General features: G+C 44.6%; 1 long non-coding RNA gene and 3 other non-coding genes across 6 annotated transcripts in view; all 4 read left to right on the top strand.

Annotated features, from left to right (window-relative positions):
• Window positions 1-18,949, top strand: part of LOC108350703 (uncharacterized) — a 145,372-nt gene that overhangs the window by 96,837 nt on the left and 29,586 nt on the right. Inside the window, exons 1-2 of one of the 3 annotated variants that reach the window (XR_015686536.1) lie at window positions 15,702-16,475; window positions 16,810-17,031. The exons of the other annotated variants lie outside the window; for them this stretch is intronic. This is a non-coding gene — a long non-coding RNA (uncharacterized LOC108350703). Of the gene's footprint in view, window positions 1-15,701; window positions 16,476-16,809; window positions 17,032-18,949 lie in introns of those variants that run through there. 3 annotated transcript variants of the gene reach the window in all.
• Window positions 8,243-8,314, top strand: Trnac-gca18 (transfer RNA cysteine (anticodon GCA) 18). The gene has a single exon. It is a non-coding gene; the product is annotated as a tRNA-Cys (tRNA).
• Window positions 9,234-9,305, top strand: Trnac-gca17 (transfer RNA cysteine (anticodon GCA) 17). Its single transcript has one exon. It is a non-coding gene; the product is annotated as a tRNA-Cys (tRNA).
• Trnac-gca16 (transfer RNA cysteine (anticodon GCA) 16) lies at window positions 12,116-12,187 on the top strand. The gene has a single exon. It is a non-coding gene; the product is annotated as a tRNA-Cys (tRNA).

Genomic DNA, 18,949 nt, shown 5'->3' with positions numbered 1-18,949 from the left:
TCCATTGTGTAGATGTACCACATTTTCTGTATCCATTCCTCTGTTGAAGGGCATCTGGGTTCTTTCCATTTTCTGGCTATTATAAATAAGGCTGCGATGAACATAGTGGAGCACGTGTCTCTTTTATATGTTGAGGCATCTTTTGGGTATATGCCCAAGAGAGGTATAGCTGGATCCTCAGGCAGTTCAATGTCCAATTTTCTGAGGAACCTCCAGACTGATTTCCAGAATGGTTGTACCAGTCTGCAACCCCACCAACAATGGAGGAGTGTTCCTCTTTCTCCGCATCCTCGCCAGCATTTGCTGTCACCCGAGTTTTTGATCTTAGCTATTCTCACTGGCGTGAGATGAAATCTCAGGGTTGTTTTGATTTGCATTTCCCTTATGACTAAAGATGTTGAACATTTCTTTAGGTGTTTCTCAGCCATTCGGCATTCCTCAGCTGTGAATTCTTTGTTTAGCTCTGAACCCCATTTTTTAATAGGGTTATTTGTTTCCCTGCGGTCTAACTTCTTGAGTTCTTTGTATATTTTGGATATAAGGCCTCTATGTTGTAGTATTGGTAAAGATCTTTTCCCAATCTGTTGGTTGCCGTTTTGTCCTAACCACAGTGTCCTTTGCCTTACAGAAGCTTTGCAGTTTTATGAGATCCCATTTGTCAATTCTTGATCTTAGAGCATAAGCCATTGGTGTTTTGTTCAGGAAATTTTTTCCAGTGCCCATGTGTTCCAGATGCTTCCCTAGTTTTTCTTCTATTAGTTTGAGTGTGTCTGGTTTGATGTGGAGGTCCTTGATCCACTTGGACTTAAGCTTTGTACAGGGTGAAGGCATGGATCGAGCTGCATTCTTCTACATGTTGACCTCCAGTTGAACCAGCACCATTTGCTGAAAATGCTATCTTTTTTCCATTGGATGGTTTTGGCTCCTTTGTCAAAAATCAAGTGACCATAGGTGTGTGGGTTCATTTCTGGGTCTTCAATTCTATTCCATTGGTCTATCTGTCTGTCTCTGTACCAATACCATGCAGTTTTTATCACTATTGCTCTGTAATACTGCTTGAGTTCAGGGATAGTGATTCCCCCTGAAGTCCTTTTATTGTTGAGGATAGCTTTAGCTATCCTGGGTTTTTTGTTATTCCAGATGAATTTGCAAATTGTTCTGTCTAACTCTTTGAAGAATTGGATTGGTATTTTGATGGGGATTGCATTGAATCTGTAGATTGCTTTTGGTAAAATGGCTATTTTTACTATATTAATCCTGCCAATCCATGAGCATGGGAGATCTTTCCATCTTCTGAGGTCTTCTTCAATTTCTTTCCTCAGTGTCTTGAAGTTCTTATTGTACAGATCTTTTACTTGCTTGGTTAAAGTCACACCGAGGTACTTTATATTATTTGGGTCTATTATGAAGGGTGTCGTTTCCCTAATTTCTTTCTCGGCTTGTTTCTCTTTTGTATAGAGGAAGGCAACTGATTTATTTGAGTTAATTTTATACCCAGCCACTTTGCTGAAGTTGTTTATCAGCTTTAGTAGTTCTCTGGTGGAACTTTTGGGATCACTTAAATATACTATCATGTCATCTGCAAATAGTGATATTTTGACCTCTTCTTTTCCGATCTGTATCCCTTTGATCTCCTTTTGTTGTCTGATTGCTCTGGCTAGAACTTCAAGAACTATATTGAATAAGTAGGGAGAGAGTGGGCAGCCTTGTCTAGTCCCTGATTTTAGTGGGATTGCTTCAAGTTTCTCTCCATTTAGTTTAATGTTAGCAACTGGTTTGCTGTATATGGCTTTTACTATGTTCAGGTATGGGCCTTGAATTCCTATTCTTTCCAGGACTTTTATCATGAAGGGGTGTTGAATTTTGTCAAATGCTTTCTCAGCATCTAATGAAATGATCATGTGGTTCTGTTCTTTCAGTTTGTTTATATGATGGATCACGTTGATGGTTTTCCGTATATTAAACCATCCCTGCATGCCTGGGATGAAGCCTACTTGATCATGGTGGATGATTGTTTTGATGTGCTCTTGGATTCGGTTTGCCAGAATTTTATTGAGTATTTTTGCGTCGATATTCATAAGGGAAATTGGTCTGAAGTTCTCTTTCTTTGTTGTGTCTTTGTGTGGTTTAGGTATAAGAGTAATTGTGGCTTCGTAGAAGGAATTCGGTAGGGCTCCATCTGTTTCAATTTTGTGGAATAGTTTGGATAATATTGGTATGAGGTCTTCTATGAAGGTTTGATAGAATTCTGCACTAAACCCGTCTGGACCTGGGCTCTTTTTGGTTGGGAGACCTTTAATGACTGCTTCTATTTCTTTAGGAGTTATGGGGTTGTTTAACTGGTTTATCTGTTCCTGATTTAACTTCGATACCTGGTATCTGTCTAGGAAATTGTCCATTTCCTGAAGATTTTCAAATTTTGTTGAATATAGGTTTTTATAGTAAGATCTGATGATTTTTTGAATTTCCTCTGAATCTGTAGTTATGTCTCCCTTTTCATTTCTGATTTTGTTAATTTGGACGCACTCTCTGTGTCCTCTCGTTAGTCTGGCTAAGGGTTTATCTATCTTGTTGATTTTCTCAAAGAACCAACTTTTGGTTCTGTTGATTCTTTCTATGGTCCTTTTTGTGTCTACTTGGTTGATTTCAGCTCTGAGTTTGATTATTTCCTGCCTTCTACTCCTCCTGGGTGTATTTGCTTCTTTTTGTTCTAGAGCTTTTAGGTGTGCTGTCAAGCTGCTGACATATGCTCTTTCCTGTTTCTTTCTGCAGGCACTCAGCGCTATGAGTTTTCCTCTTAGCACAGCTTTCATTGTGTCCCATAAGTTTGAGTATGTTGTATCTTCATTTTCATTAAATTCTAAAAAGTTTTTAATTTCTTTCTTTATTTCTTCCTTGACCAGGTTATCATTGAGTAGAGCATTGTTCAATTTCCACGTATATGTGGGCATTCTTCCCTTATTGTTATTGAAGACCAGTTTTAGGCCGTGGTGGTCCGATAGCACGCATGGGATTATTTCTATCTTTCTGTACCTGTTGAGGCCCGTTTTTTGACCAATTATGTGGTCAATTTTGGAGAAAGTACCATGAGGAGCTGAGAAGAAGGTATATCCTTTTGCTTTAGGATAGAATGTTCTATAAATATCCGTTAAGTCCATTTGGCTCATGACTTCTCTTAGTCTGTCGACATCACTGTTTAATTTCTGTTTCCATGATCTGTCCATTGATGAGAGTGGGGGGTTGAAATCTCCCACTATTATTGTGTGAGGTGCAATGTGTGTTTTGAGCTTTAGTAAGGTTTCTTTTACGTATGTAGGTGCCCTTGTATTTGGGGCATAGATATTTAGGATTGAGAGTTCATCTTGGTGGATTTTTCCTTTGATGAATATGAAGTGTCCTTCCTTATCTTTTTTGATGACTTTTAGTTGGAAATTGATTTTATTTGATATTAGAATGGCTACTCCAGCTTGCTTCTTCTGACCATTTGCTTGGAAAGTTGTTTTCCAGCCTTTCACTCTGAGGTAGTGTCTGTCTTTGTCTCTGAGGTGTGTTTCCTGTAGGCAGCAGAATGCAGGGTCCTCGTTGCGTATCCAGTTTGTTAATCTATGTCTTTTTATTGGGGAGTTGAGGCCATTGATATTGAGAGATATTAAGGAATAGTGATTATTGTTTCCCTTTATATTCATATTTGGATGTGAGGTTATGTTTGTGTGCTTTCATTCTCTTTGTTTTGTTGCCAAGACCATTAGTTTCTTGCTTCTTCTAGGATATAGCTTGCCTCCTTATGTTGGGCTTTACCATTTATTATCCTTTGTAGTGCTGGATTTGTAGAAAGATATTGTGTAAATTTGGTTTTGTCATGGAATATCTTGGTTTCTCCATCAATGTTAATTGAGAGTTTTGCAGGATACAGTAACCTGGGCTGGCATTTGTGTTCTCTTAGGGTCTGTATGACATCTGTCCAGGATCTTCTGGCCTTCATAGTTTCTGGCGAGAAGTCTGGTGTGATTCTGATAGGTCTCCCTTTATATGTTACTTGACCTTTTTCCCTTACTGCTTTTATATTCTTTCTTTATTTTGTGCGTTTGGTGTTTTGACAATTATGTGACGGGAGGTGTTTCTTTTCTGGTCCAATCTATTTGGAGTTCTGTAGGCTTCTTGTATGTCTATGGGTATCTCTTTTTTTAGGTTAGGGAAGTTTTCTTCTATGATTTTGTTGAAGATATTTACTGGTCCTTTGAGCTGGGAGTCTTCACTCTCTTCTATACCTATTATCCTTAGGTTTGATCTTCTCATTGAGTCCTGGATTTCCTGTATGTTTTGGACCAGTAGCTTTTTCCGCTTTACATTATCTTTGACAGTTGAGTCAATGATTTCTATGGAATCTTCTACTCCTGAGATTCTCTCTTCCATCTCTTGTATTCTGTTGGTGAAGCTTGTATCTACAGCTCCTTGTCTCTTCTTTTGGTTTTCTATATCCAGGGTTGTTTCCATGTGTTCTTTCTTGATTGCTTCTATTTCCATTTTTAATTCCTTCAACTGTTTGATTGTGTTTTCCTGGAATTCTTTCAGGGATTTTTGCGATTCCTCTCTGTAGGCTTCTACTTGTTTATTAATGTTTTCCTGTGTTTCCCTAAGTGTGTTCATGTCTTTCTTGAAGTCCTCCAGCATCATGATCAAATATGATTTTGAAACTAGATCTTGCTTTTCTGGTGTGTTTGGATATTCCATGTTTGTTTTGGTGGGAGAATTGGGCTCCGATGATGGCATGTAGTCTTGGTTTCTGTTGCTTGGGTTCCTGCGCTTGCCTCTCGCCATCAGATTATCTCTAGTGTTACTTTGTTCTGCTATTTCTGACAGTGGCTAGACTGTCCTATAAGCCTGTGTGTCAGGAGTGCTGTAGACCTGTTTTCCTCTCTTTCAGTCAGTTATGGGGACAGTGTGTTCTGCTTTCGGGCATGTAGTTTTTCCTCTCTACAGGTCTTCAGCTGTTCCTGTGGGCCTGTGTCTTGAGTTCACCAGGCAGCTTTCTTGCAGCAGAAAATTTGGTCTTACCTGTGGTCCCGAGGCTCAGGTTCGCTCGTGGGGTGCTGCCCAGGGTCTCTCTGCAGTGGCAGCAACCAGGAAGACCTGTGCCGCCCCTTCCGGGAGCTTCAGTGCACCAGGGTTCCAGATGGTCTTTGGCTTTTTCCTCTGGCGTCCGAGATGTGTGTGCAGGGAGCAGTCTCTTCTGGTTTCCCAGGCTTGTCTGCCTCTCTGAAGGTTTATCTCTCCCTCCCACGGGATTTGGGTGCAGAGAACTGTTTATCCGGTCTGTTTCTTTCAGGTTCCGGCGGTGTCTCAGGCAGGTGTCCTGCCGCTCCTGGGCCCTCCCCCACGGGAGCCCAGAGGCCTTATACAGTTTCCTCTTGGGCCAGGGATGTGGGCAGGGGTGAGCAGTGTTAGTGGTCTCTTCCGCTCTGCAGCCTCAGGAGTGCCCACCTGACCAGGCAGTTGGGTCTCTCTCTCACCGGGTCTGGGAGCAGAGAGCTGCTGCGGGCCGGGATCCGCGGGTGTGGGACTTCCGGTAAACACAGAACGTGCCCGGTCCTAGAGAAATTCTGCTTCCGTGTGTCCCAAGCTCACCAGGCAGCTTTCTTGCAGCAGAAAATTTGGTCTTACCTGTGGTCCCGAGGCTCAAGTTCGCTCGTGGGGTGCTGCCCAGGGGCTCTCTGCAGCGGCAGCAACCAGGAAGACCTGTGCCGCCCCTTCCGGGAACTTCAGTGCACCAGGGTTCCAGATGGTCTTTGGCTTTTTCCTCTGGCGTCCGAGATGTGTGTGCAGGGAGCAGTCTCTTCTGGTTTCCCAGGCTTGTCTGCCTCTCTGAAGGTTTAGCTCTCCCTCCCACGGGATTTGGGTGCAGAGAACTGTTTATCCGGTCTGTTTCTTTCAGGTTCCGGCGGTGTCTCAGGCAGGTGTCCTGCCGCTCCTGGGCCCTCCCCCACGGGACTGGGGGTTCAGTCTTAGCAGGACCCAGGGCTTCCCCTTCCACTGGTGCTCTTACTAGGATATTCATTGCTACCTATGAGGTCAGAGTCCAGGGTCAGTCCATGTATAGTCTTTAGGTAGTGGCTTAGTCCCTGGAAGCTCTGGTTGCTTGGCATTGTTGTACATATGGGGTCTCGAGCCCCTTCAAGATCTTCCAGTTCTTTCTCTGATTCCTTCAACGGGGGTCCTATTCTCAGTTCAGTGGTTTGCTGCTGGCATTCGCCTCTGTATTTGCTGTATTCTGGCTGTGTCTCTCAGGAGCGATCTACATCCGGCTCCTGTCGGTCTGCACTTCTTTGCTTCATCCATCTTGTCTAATTGGGTGGCTGTATATGTATGGGCCACATGTGGGGCAGGCTCTGAATGGGAGTTCCTTCAGTCTCTGTTTTAATCTTTGCCTCTCTCTTTCCTGCCAAGGGTATTCTTGTTCCCCTTTTAGAGAAGGAGTGAAGCATTCACATTTTGATCATCCATCTTGAGTTTCATTTGTTCTAGGCATCTAGGGTAATTTTGTAACACCGAGTTTTTTGAGATAGGGCATGAGGTTTAACTGTGGCCAAATTTAAAGCAGTATTGTCTTCTGCAGCATGCATGAGATCAGCAATACTCAGTTGTGCTTTCTCTGTCTGCTTTTTACCTTCTGGATGACCAGGGAGAAATAGCTCAGATTTTTTTTTTTTTGCTGCAGGACATCAAGCTGGTAGGCTCTGGATTTCATTTCCCAAACACAAGCAATCACTTGTATGTCTCTCCTGGATTTGCACTTATTAGTCCAATGGTGCCCTTTGCCACGGTGCCTACAAATCCTAGGAAGCCTAGGAGTCCTTTCAGAGAACCTATTGCCACCAAAAACTGCATGTTCCCTTCTCCCTGAAAGTACTGTGTCTTTTAGTTACAGAATGAACATTTTGAGCTCTGAGGCTTTTAGCCTCAAAATTTCCTTGTAAATGGCCGAATTCACTGCAGTTAAACCTTGGGTATTTTGATATCCTGACACTCTAGTGTAGCTTGTCCTATGATATTGGCGTGATGCTCATGAAAGCCAATATTCATTTCTGTTAGGCACTCATCCATTGGTACTGCTTGTGACTAACAGGCTAATGACTCCTTTGTATTCAGTATTTGAATTCTCAAAAGCCAAGGTCTCTATCAATACCTGTCTCACATCAGGGTATAATGTGACATTCTTTACAGCTGAAACCAGTCTTTATAAGAAATTTGTGAAGGCTTCCCTCAGAGCCTTGTATAATCTTAGTGAATGTAGTAGGTCTCTACCTGGGCTCCTCGACTTTGTCCCAAGCTCTTAAAGTCACCAAGTGACAATGTTCTATAATAGCATCATCAAATCGAATTTGTTCTTGTAAATCAGAATACTACCCTTCACCAAGCAATTGATCGTTAGCAATATTCCTTCTTCTTGCTCTATTTCATTGTTCAGTATTCACTCCTTCATGCTCACCATTGTAACTGTTGACTGGCCTCTAGCACAGCTGTTTGTTACCAAACATTTTGAGTCTTAGGGAAATAACTCTATTTGGGGTAGGCAAGTTACTCAACACTTGTTTAACATGAGGGGAATGCATTCTTTAGGAAATAACAGCATCTTTAAAAAGCCTAAAAATCATTTCTATAGAATACCACATTATTTCATCATAATCATGATCAGAACCATTAACACAATTACTGAGGACTGATGGTGACTTCATCATTCCAGGCCACTCCTCTGGTGTGCACTTGGCTCAAATTAACACTTTCTCTCCAAATAGACTTTTTAACTCTATCATCCTGCATGGGCTTGTTTCTCTAGGTCCCTTTCTAGGTCACTTCCCTACTCAGGGACTGGAGGAACTTGAAACGTAAAGTGCCCAGCACAGGGTGGGACAGCAATCTTCCTTCTAGTGAAGTCTGCTTCCCTCTTTCATTCTGCCGGAAGTTCACGCTCACAGTCACCAGCTCTTAACCTTTTTGTTCCATTTTTCTGGTGCTACTCACTTCTCAAGTGCCCTTGTCTTATGTAGAATTAAGGATTGAGAATAAGGATGAGAATAGTCACTCCTGAGGACATGGCCATCGGATATGCAGAGGCAGCTCAGGGCTGGGCCTCATAGGAGGAAGCTGATGATGGCAGAGCATTGGCAGGTGCATATGCTGGATGTTAACAGCCAGGGAGTGGCCATGCAGGTTCTGAGTGCCTGTGAGACATTAATAAACAGGTGGGGGTATAGCTCAGGGGTAGAGCATTTGACTGCAGATCAAGAGGTCCCTGGTTCAAATCCAGGTGCCCCCTACCACACATTTGTTTTTTACTCATGGAGATATCACACACACACACACACTGAGTCTTATGTTTCTTCCATTCATTCCAGTCATGGACCTCACAAGACCTGGGAGCTACAGTCCAGCCTGTCATGTGGATAGATGGCTGCCTCCCATCTCTTCCTACATGCTGACTGTCCCTCCCATTCTTTATATCTGTCTCCCCTGTTCTTGCATATACCTAGTTTCTCTGGTTCTGTTGATTTGTGCATATGCAGATGTGATGTTTAATAGAAGACAAGAACTGTAAGGGACAATTAGGGACTTTCTAGGCACAGCAGTTATATTGACAGCCAGTGTTCAGGGACCAATAAGGAAGTCTAACCATAAAAGTATGTGCCTCTGGGGCTATCTGGTGAATCTGTAGTCAGAGCTAAGGAGGCAAATCATAGAATTGTGCTGTCTGTGTAGGGTGGACATTTCCCATGTGAGCTTCTCTCCCCCTTCCAGAGCTCACTGCTCTCTTGCTTCACCCTCAGAGGCTAAAGACTGCCTGAGCTCCTGTCCCAGGCAAAGAGGGATCCTGCAGTGTTTCTGCTGACAGTGCCAGCTAGGGCCCTGTGAGAACTCTGAGTGACAGATCATCTGTCTTCAGATAAAGAAGATCCGGGTGTTTGGGGGTCCAGGCAGTTGACTAGCTCTAGAGCTAACCCAGGAGAGCAGTGTGAAGTGGGCTCAGGGTCTGCAGGCTGCTCCTCTCCATTTCCTTGGCTGATGATGCTATTCAAGGATGGACCTGGAAAGCTGCAGAGCTCAGAAAGGCATCTCACCTGTCAGGTTGGACAGCTTCTGGGATATAGGTCTGTGTGCGTCTGTAATTTAACTTTATAGTCAGTCCTAATAGATCACCACTCAGATGACAATTATTAACTGTGTACACTGATACCAGTGGGGGTATAGCTCAGGGGTAGAGCATTTGACTGCAGATCAAGAGGTCCCTGGTTCAAATCCAGGTGCCCCCTTTTCATGTGATTTTGGAAACTGTCCACATTTGTAGTATAGAAGCACTTTCTCTCTTTGGCTCATGGCTGGAGATTCAACCCGTGGATGCTACAGCTGTGTTCTTACCCATCAGATCCTTCACGTGACAGGTGGCTCTAGGTGTTCATTGAATCTCAAATCTTTCATGTGAGTCTTCAGCATTTTTAGAATGTATAGTGAGTTTTTTAAACCTGTAAAAGCTAGGTTTTACTAGAGAAACCATGAGCGTTTCTCAGCATATGGGATTCAAGAACCGAATGCAGTGGGCATCAGCAAAGGACCCTCAAGAAAACTGAGTAAGGGATACTGGGCTGGAAACACACTAGAGTGGGAGATGTTCAGTTGGTTCATCAGAGCTGGGAATGTGGGAATCCTGGCTCTCAGAGGGGAGGGGCACATAAAATCATGTGGATCTCATAGATCATGGGGTTTCTAAGATGCTCATGGGCCTGGTGTGTATCCATTGCTTGGGTCATTGCTGATATCTGTCCTAGTGGCTCAGCATATGTGCTCTGTCAGCCATGTGTCCCTATTTTAAGTGTTATCTCTTGGAATAAAGTTCCCAACCAAGTTCCTGACTTTCTTGTGACAGCTGTTGCCACAGCTCAGTGTGAAAGGCCAAGCAGAGCCTGACCATGCTGGGTTTGTGCTTCACACCATGGACAGCTCCTCTGTCTGCCCTTTTTAGGAAAAGGGAGAGAGCAGCAATACCCTCCCTCTCCCCACTGCCTGATGGCCTCTGCTTTTCTAGTACAGTGACAGTGTACAAAGTGACAGAGATTCCATAAAGCCACACACAGAGTCAAATCAGCACCATACTGGGATCAGTGTCCCTGTCCCTTGTGTGCATTGTCATGTCAGTGACCAACTCCACTGGGATTTTTGAGGATGTTGACACCTCCCCAGACTTGAAAGAGAAATCTCATGTGGACCTTTATTGGCATATTTTCCTATAACAAGTGATGGAGCCTTGGAAGATCCTCTGCTGGATCTAAGGATCTTTTCAAATATTCATCTGAAACCCTGTGGTGGGTTTATAGTTAGTACTCACCAAACATCATCTCTATGCTTTATGTTTCTAATAACATGATGGTGTTTTCCTAAAAGTAGCTCATTTGGACATGCACACGTACACACACATGCACATGCACATGTGCATGCACACCCTCACACAAGATTTCTCTCAACACTGGAAACTAAGCCTGTGCTGACTCTATGGTGAATTTAGCAATGGTAACTTTGTGCTCTGTGTCTTCAATCCTTGTGTGAATCCCATGTTATTGTTTACATATCTTTAAGAATTCACCAGTGACACTTCTTAGTTTGTCTTTGTATAATGGTTTAGTTACCTTGCATAAGTCTTGTTCTATGAGTAAAATATACAGCAGAAGTATATTTACTAGATAAAATCTAAATGAATAGTTTCCCAAGAAGAAGCATTCTGTGATTTTCCTTATCATCTTATGCAAATCACAAAAGTTGAACTAAGACCTCTCTGAATCCTCTCCTTGTTCTCTGTCCCCACAGACTACATTCTTTGGCTATGGTGTTCTCTTACATCTTTGACATCTCTGTGGTCCTTTGCCTCATTGTGATGGCTTCTAGGAGAAAGGTCCACAAGTAGAGATTCCTGGTCCCACTTAGGTAGATCCAGCATTCCAGCAATCCTGCAACCCAGCAACCCAGCAACCCAGCAACCAAGCAATCTTGCAACCCAGCAACCCAGCAGTCCTGCAACCCAGCAACCCAGCAAAACCATTAGCAAAAGCACCAGCACGAACCAGAAACAGCAGGGGAAACAACAGCTGCCACAGGCCCTCTCTGAACTTTTATATTTATAGACTCTCAAGAGTTTACAGAATTCCAAACATAAACTATGTGCACTGATGAAAATCATTCAGCTCTTAGATCTCAAGAATTATGGTTAATGGCTGTTGACAATCTGAAGCAGACCAATATACCACATCTGGAATTAAAACAAAAATATATTCATTAACCTAACTGGTTTTTTTAGTGAAACCAAAGTTCTCCCTACACTGAGCAGCTAAGTCTGCAGTGTTCTGGACATGGAGGGATTCTGAGTGTCCTGTGGTAGGTCTATTGGGGAGGACATGGTGAATCCAAGCCTGATAGAGTCTGGTCTGAAGGAGGTGGGTCAGGTCCTCTAGCCACTGCAGATGTCACCATGTGTTCTACATCCTCGGGTGAGGCAGTGCAGGTGACCTGTGCCAATGGGGAGTCTACAAAGTCCTAGAAAGAGCAACACAGGACATTAATCTCAATCACGCCCTGCTCCAGGACTGTCACCTGCTGATCACCTTATCAGCCACTGTCCTGCATCATGCTTCACTCACTATGGTCTCCAGATGTCTTTCATCATGTCTGCAGTCTCTCCATTATGTGGTTATTAATCAGGAGTGTTTTCTTTGTCCCTCCTACCGAATCTGACCAAGGAGTTCTCAGCAGCCAAATATTCCATTCTATCCACTCCTGCCTCCCACTCATCCCCAAAGGCCAGCCAAGTAGCCATTGTGTCACATGTGGATGTTAGTTGAGTTGAAGGTTGAAGCAGCTTCAACTGAAGCCTCCTGCCTCTCAGCTAGGACTTCAGTAGGAGAATGGTAGTCACTCCTGAGGACATGGCCATCAGATGTGCAGAGGCAGCTCAAGGCTGGGCCTCATAGGAGGAAGCAGATGATGACAGAGCACTGGCAGGTGCACATGCCAGATGTTAACAACCATGGAGTGGCCATGCAGGTTCTGAGTGCCTATGAGACATTAATAAACAGGTGGGGGTATAGCTCAGGGGTAGAGCATTTGACTGCAGATCAAGAGGTCCCTGGTTCAAATCCAGGTGCCCCCTACCACACATTTGTTTTTTACTCATGGAGATATCACACACACACACACACACACACACACACACACACACACACACACACACACACACTGAGTCTTATGTTTCTTCCATTCATTCCAGTCATGGACCTCACCAGACCTGGGAGCTACCGTCCAACCTGTCATGTGGATAGATGGCTGTCTCCCATCTCTTCCTACATGCTGACTGTCCCTCCCATTCTTGTTATCTGTCTCCCCTGTCCCTGCATATATCTACTTTCTCAGTACTTATAGTGACAGCCAGTATCCAGGGACCAATAAGGAAGCCTAACCATAAAAGTATGTGCCTCTGGGGCTATCTGGTGAATCTGTAGTCAGAGCTAAGGAGGCAAGTCACAGAATCTGGCTGTCTGTGTAGGGTAGACATTTTTCCCATGAGCTTCTCTCCCACTTCCAGAGACCTCCACTTCCTGCTTCACCCTCAGAGGCTAAAGACTGCCTGAGCTCCTGTCCCAGGCAAAGAGGGATCCTGCAGTATTGCTGCTGATAGTGCCAGCTAGGACCCTGTGAGAACCCATCTGTCTTCAGATAAAGAAGATCTGGGTGTTTGGGGGCTCAGGCAGTTGGCCAGCTCAGGAGCTAACCCAGGACGGCAGTGTGAAGTGCGCTTATGGTCTGCAGGCAGCTCCTTTCTCTCCTTTCTCAAGGATGGGCCTGGAAAGCTGCAAAGCTGAGGAAGGCATCTCACCTGTCAGGTTGGGCAGCTTCTGGGATATAGGTCTGTGAGCATCTGTAATTTCACTTTGTAGTCCGTCCTAGTGTATCACCACTGAGATGCAAATTATTAACTGTGTACACTGGTACCAGTGGGGGTATAGCTCAGGGGTAGAGCATTTGACTGCAGATCAAGAGGTCCCTGGTTCGGGGCTGGGGATTTAGCTCAGTGGTAGAGCGCTTACCTAGGAAGCGCAAGGCCCTGGGTTCGGTCCCCAGCTCCGAAAAAAAGAACCAAAAAAAAAAAAAAAAAAAAAAAAAAAAAAGAGGTCCCTGGTTCAAATCCAGGTGCCCCCTTCCCAGGTTTTCTTTTAGATGTTAGATGGTAAAATGCCTTCAGGAGCCCAAAACTCCCAAATAAGATCTTTATTACCTCATTGTTCCTTGTCCTGGATGGTGTCCCATTATGCACTGATCTGTGTTCACCTGTGCAGTAGATTCACTCAAGTCCCTCTACCCACTGCTCTCTGAAGCCTACCCAGGTCACAGTCACTTGTGCATTGATTGTCCTCTAAGTCTGTGACCCTGTGGGTTACTCATCACTGGAAATTAAGCTTAGAGGCTTGGAACAGAACTACCTCCTGGAAGCCTTTGTCTTTCATCTCTCAAGAAGCCTCTCTTGGGCTCCTAGTATCCTCCTCACTCCCAGCTATTCCCAACCTGTACTTCAGCTCCCGCCACTACTATGAAACATGTTTGATTCATGAATTTGTTTCCTATTTATACTAGGATGTGAACAAAAAGGGAAATGATTGATCTCTCTTTGTGTACTCGATGTGGTTGATCAGTGACCAGAAGCTAATGAGCTCTGTACATGTTATTGAGTGAATTAATGATTGAGGGAAGTAATGCATACCCTCCTGATGTCCTGGAGGAAAAGCTTCTCTCTGTGCTGCAGGTTGGGCCTATGAAGGTCCAGAACCCACAGCTTTTGTCTTGTCCACTTCGTGTGAACTTAAGGAAAACACATGGACAAGTGTCTTTTCTACTTCCAGAGAGGGAGAGAGAGAGAGAGCGCGCATTGAGGTGGGCTAGCTATGGTTGGAAAGAAGAAGCGTGGAGGACAAACCAAATGGAAAAATCCTGCCAGGTTCAAGATCAGTAGCAGAAGCCATAGATCATGGACATATAACAGTTTGAGTGTGGCTCCAAGGTTGAAGTGTTGATCAGAGACTACCTTACCTTTAAAGTGGGGGTATAGGCAGGGGCAGAGCATTTAACTATAGATCAAGAATCCCTGGTTCACGTCCAGGTGCCCCATTGCTTAAACATGACTCTGGTAGTTAACTTACCATATTTCCCTTAGGTGGGGCCTTGGTGGACTAGTTAGAATTAGCCATATAAACTCAGATCTTCTATTCTGGGCTACATAGCTTAGGGTGTTTGTACCTGTCTTAGTTAGGGCTTTGCTGCTGTGAACAGACACTATGACCAAGGCAAGTCTTACAATGGACATCATTTAACTGGGGCTAGCTTACATTTCGGAGGTTCAGTCCATTATCATCAATGTGGGAGCATGGCGGTGTCCTGGCAGACATGGGGCTTGAGGAGCTAAGAGTTCTACATCTTGCTCTGAAAGCAGCTAGAAGACTAGCTTCTAGGCAACTAGGACTAGGGTCTTAAGGACCATACCCACAGTGACACACCTACTCCAGCAGAGCCACACCTCCTAACAGTGCTAGTGCTTGGGCCAGGAATATTCAAACAATCACAGTGCCTTAGCTCCACAACCCACTACTGTCACCCAAGCTCTCAAAGGCTTCCAACTCCTCACGTTAGTACATCAGGTGCTCAGTGTACAGTGCCTTCCACACGTGAGTTCACTTCCCACTCCACTCCTCACCTCTGCCCTGTGTTCATTATCACAGAGGAATCATGGTTGGTCTGCTTTTATTGGTCACCAAGAGATGAGGTATATTCTGAATTCTCGATTTCTGTCTGGGAGGCTCTTTGGTGGGAAAGGCTGAGGCTATGAAGTTAATAATGAGCTCTGGACTGGGTTCTCCTACATCCTTAGTGTGACTGCCTGTGGAAGGGCAGGCCAGCCAGACTGAAGCCAACCTACAGGACCAGGACTAGGGTACCCCCAAAGCCAACTTGGCACTATGGGCTCCCACATCAGTCAAGAGCCATGGCAGGAACCTATATTTGTTCCAGAAGGTTTGTGATCTCCAACACCCTTCCCACTTTTCTGGGGGCATTGAACTACACTTTAATGAAGCAATTTCAGACTGGGTGGTGAGTGTGAAGATTTGAACCAGAAAATTCTCAGTCTGCATCTGATGCTTAGATTCAAGCTCTTACCTACCTGACAGCCAATAAATAAATAGGGTTTTTTAAAATTAGTTTATTTTCAATGCAAAAAAAACCCCACACTGTAACATCACCTTCCCAAGTAAGGAGGTAAGCTGATGTGTTGTGTGCAGCCTCCCTCATGGACAGGACGCCAGTCTCGGCTCCTGTTGCACACTTCTCTCCACCCTCTGCCTGGTATCCTTAGATACTGAAGCCCTGCCACCTCCCTCTTTCATCTCTCCGAGTGTAACAGGAAATGACCCTGGAGAGCTGTGGAATTATAAACACTGTGCACTCGGCCCCTCAGTTAATGTCACGTGTCTGAGGCAGGGAGCTGGACTAAGCAAATCTGGTCACAACACTCCATCCTTCTCCCATCATAGAGACCTGTGGTCCAGAGAGTGATGCGCATCACAAAGGGTCATTGGGTGTAATGAGAAGGAGAGTGGCCCAGAGCCAGGCTGGTCCCTGATACCAGCCGAGTCACAACCTGGCAGGGACGGTGAGGATTAGTGGAGTCTTCACGATGCAAGTGTGCTGAATTAGTGTGAAGATAGTATTGCTGACACTTTTGTAGAATGGCACAGACAAACAAGATAGAACTTAGCTGAAAACTTCTTCTTTGGTAACTAGTTTTATAGGACTGAAAGTGACTCAAGCTGCTGAAGTCAAAAAGCCTTTACCAGTATCACTGCAGCCAGCACAGCATGCTTCAGTACTGACCTGCCAGGCAAGCTGTGCTCCTTGGAATGAAGTTTGTGGGTGTGTCCGACTGCTTTTGGATTAGATTTGAGGCCTGTCCAGAGGAAGGAATTCAGGAGTGCTGCTGTAGATCCGGTCAAAAGCCCGTGACTTGGGAGGTCATGGGCCCTAGGGAGGAACCTACTACCATTGTACTGCTAAATGGCATGTTGTCAAACTGTCCTTTAAATTGTTTACACTGCTAGATTGATGCTGCCCTCAACCATGCCAGAGAAGTTTCACTCCACAAGGGTAATCTCATAACTGGTCAAAGTGCTGAGTATGTGGGACTATTGACTTAAACTGGACATCTACATCAACTCCTGACCTAAGTCAACAGGTCACTCTTCAGTGACAGACTCCTAAGTGGAAGGCCAGGAGATGAGATGAAGAAGATAGAAAAGGTGGGATCAGGAGGTTTTGCACAACCTGTTTTACACCAAGCAAGTTAATTAAGAAGTGCCTCATTGTACACACTGTTTTCAGGAGGAAACTGCACTGAGGTCAGCAGAAAGCTAAATCAAACAATGTTAGCAAAGAGAGTAGGGGATAGGCCAGACACAGCTGTGTTAGGGCTGATAACCATAGCCCTCAAGAAGGGAAATCTGGGTTCCCAGGAGATGAAACCTAACTCCTTCAAGGCTCTGGCCCCATCCCCATTCCCCAGCCCCAGCCCCAGCCCCAGCCCCAGCCCCAGCCCCAGCCCCAGCCCCAGTGCAGGCCTTGCCAAGTCTGCCCCTGGGCAAGGACACAGAACTAGTATCCTCTTTGCCCTTTTATCAGGGCCTCTGACAAAGCCTTAGGTTTGTGTGGCTCCTCAAAACTCCTCTCTCCAAGGCTCAAGGAAGACCTCAGAGGATGCGCAGGGAAAACATGGCAGAGCTGGAGAATTGGAGGAGTGCTGAGAGACTCCATCTTCTGCACACACAGGGCAGTTGTGCCCATGAACTCACTGCAGCTGTGGTTAACCCACATAAAATGAAGTCTTCAAGATCTGTCTGCAGCAGCACTAACCGGACTCAGCAGGTTATTAACAAAAGAAAGGAGAGGACACAGAAGGTAGGAGAAGGGTGTGTGGGAACTTTTGGGGTGCGTTGATTAAGGCATATTGCTTACGTGTATGAACAAATAAATGATTCTTTTTTTTAAGGTGAGTGTGTAGGCGGCATGCAGGAAGGTTCCACCTGACAGACAGTGGAAAAAAAATAGTTTGTGCTTCCTAGACTTCAAAGGTGTGCCTGTGTCTCTACATGTGTTTGAGTGTGTGTGTGTGTGTGTGTGTCTGTCTGTCTGTCTGTCTGTCTGTCTGTCTCTCTGTGCCTGCATCCGTGTGTGTATGAAATGAGTGGAATGCCCCTGAGGGTCAGAGGTAGACGATAAGTTAGATGATCAGGTGTCTTCCCAAGAGGTGGGCTGGGGCACAGACTTTCTTTGGGGGTCTCATGCAGTCCTGAAAGCTGCACAGGAGAATCAGGGAGGCCGTTCATCTGCGATTTCTCAGGATACATTACAGACAAGGGTTTGGAATTATTAAAAAAAAAAAAAAACCAAGACTATGATGCTGACATTAGTTTTCAAATAAAAATAAATAAAAAATCATGTATAATTATTGAGGACATTAAAATATAACAAAATAATTTGTTATATATATCAAAAGTTTCAGGAAAGAAAAATTTTATACAAACAATTCTTGGACATATTTTAAAAGGGGGTTACCCTATTAAAAAATGGGGTTCAGAGCTAAACAAAGAATTCACAGCTGAGGAATGCCGAATGGCTGAGAAACACCTAAAGAAATGTTCAACATCCTTAGTCATCAGGGAAATGCAAATCAAAACAACCCTGAGATTTCACCTCACACCAGTGAGAATGGCTAAGATCAAAAACTCAGGTCACAGCAGATGCTGGCGAGGATGCAGAGAAAGAGGAACACTCCTCCATTGTTGGTGGGATTGCAGACTGGTACAACCATTCTGGAAATCAGTCTGGAGGTTCCTCAGAAAATTGGACATTGAACTGCCTGAGGATCCAGCTATACCTCTCTTGGGCATATACCCAAAAGATGCCCCAACATATAAAAAAGACACGTGCTCCACTATGCTCATAGCAGCCTTATTTATAATAGCCAGAAGCTGGAAAGAACCCAGATGCCCTTCAACAGAGGAATGGATACAGAAAATGTGGTACATCTACACAATGGAATATTATTCATCTATCAAAAACAATGACTTTATGAAATTCGTAGGCAAATGGTTGGAACTGGAAAATATCATCCTGAGTGAGGTAACCCAATCACAGAAAAACACACATGGTATGCACTCATTGATAAGTGGCTATTAGCCCAAATGCTTGAATTACCCTAGATGCCTAGAACAAATGAAACTCAAGATGGATGATCAAAATGTGAATGCTTCACTCCTTCTTTATTTATTTATTTATTTTTTTTTTTGGAGCTTGGGACCGAACCCAGGGCCTTGCGCTTGCTAGGCAAGCGCTCTACCACTGAGCTAAATCCCCAACCCCTTCACTCCTTCTTTAAAAGGGGAACAAGAATACCCTTGGCAGGGAATAGAGAGGCAAAGATTAAAACAGATACAGAAGGAACACCCATTCAGAGCCTGCCCCACATGTGGCCCATACATATACAGCCATCCAATTAGACAAGATGGATGAAGCAAAGAAGTGCAGACCGACAGGAGCCGGATGTAGATCGCTCCTGAGAGACACAGCCAGAATACAGCAAACACAGAGGTGAATGCCAGCAGCAAACCACTGAACTGAGAATAGGACCCCTGTTGAAGGAATCAGAGAAAGAACTGGAAGAGCTTGAAGGGGCTCGAGACCCCAAAAGTACAACAATGCCAAGCAACCAGAGCTTCCAGGGACTAAGCCACTACCTAAAGACTATACATGGACTGACCCTGGACTCCGACCTCATAGGTAGCAATGAATATCCTAGTAAGAGCACCAGTGGAAG

Source organism: Rattus norvegicus, chromosome 4, assembly GCF_021556685.1.
Source record: "Rattus norvegicus strain SHRSP/BbbUtx chromosome 4, alternate assembly SHRSP_T2T, whole genome shotgun sequence".
NCBI lineage: Eukaryota > Metazoa > Chordata > Mammalia > Rodentia > Muridae > Rattus > Rattus norvegicus.
This window is presented reverse-complemented; position numbering and strand designations above follow the sequence as displayed.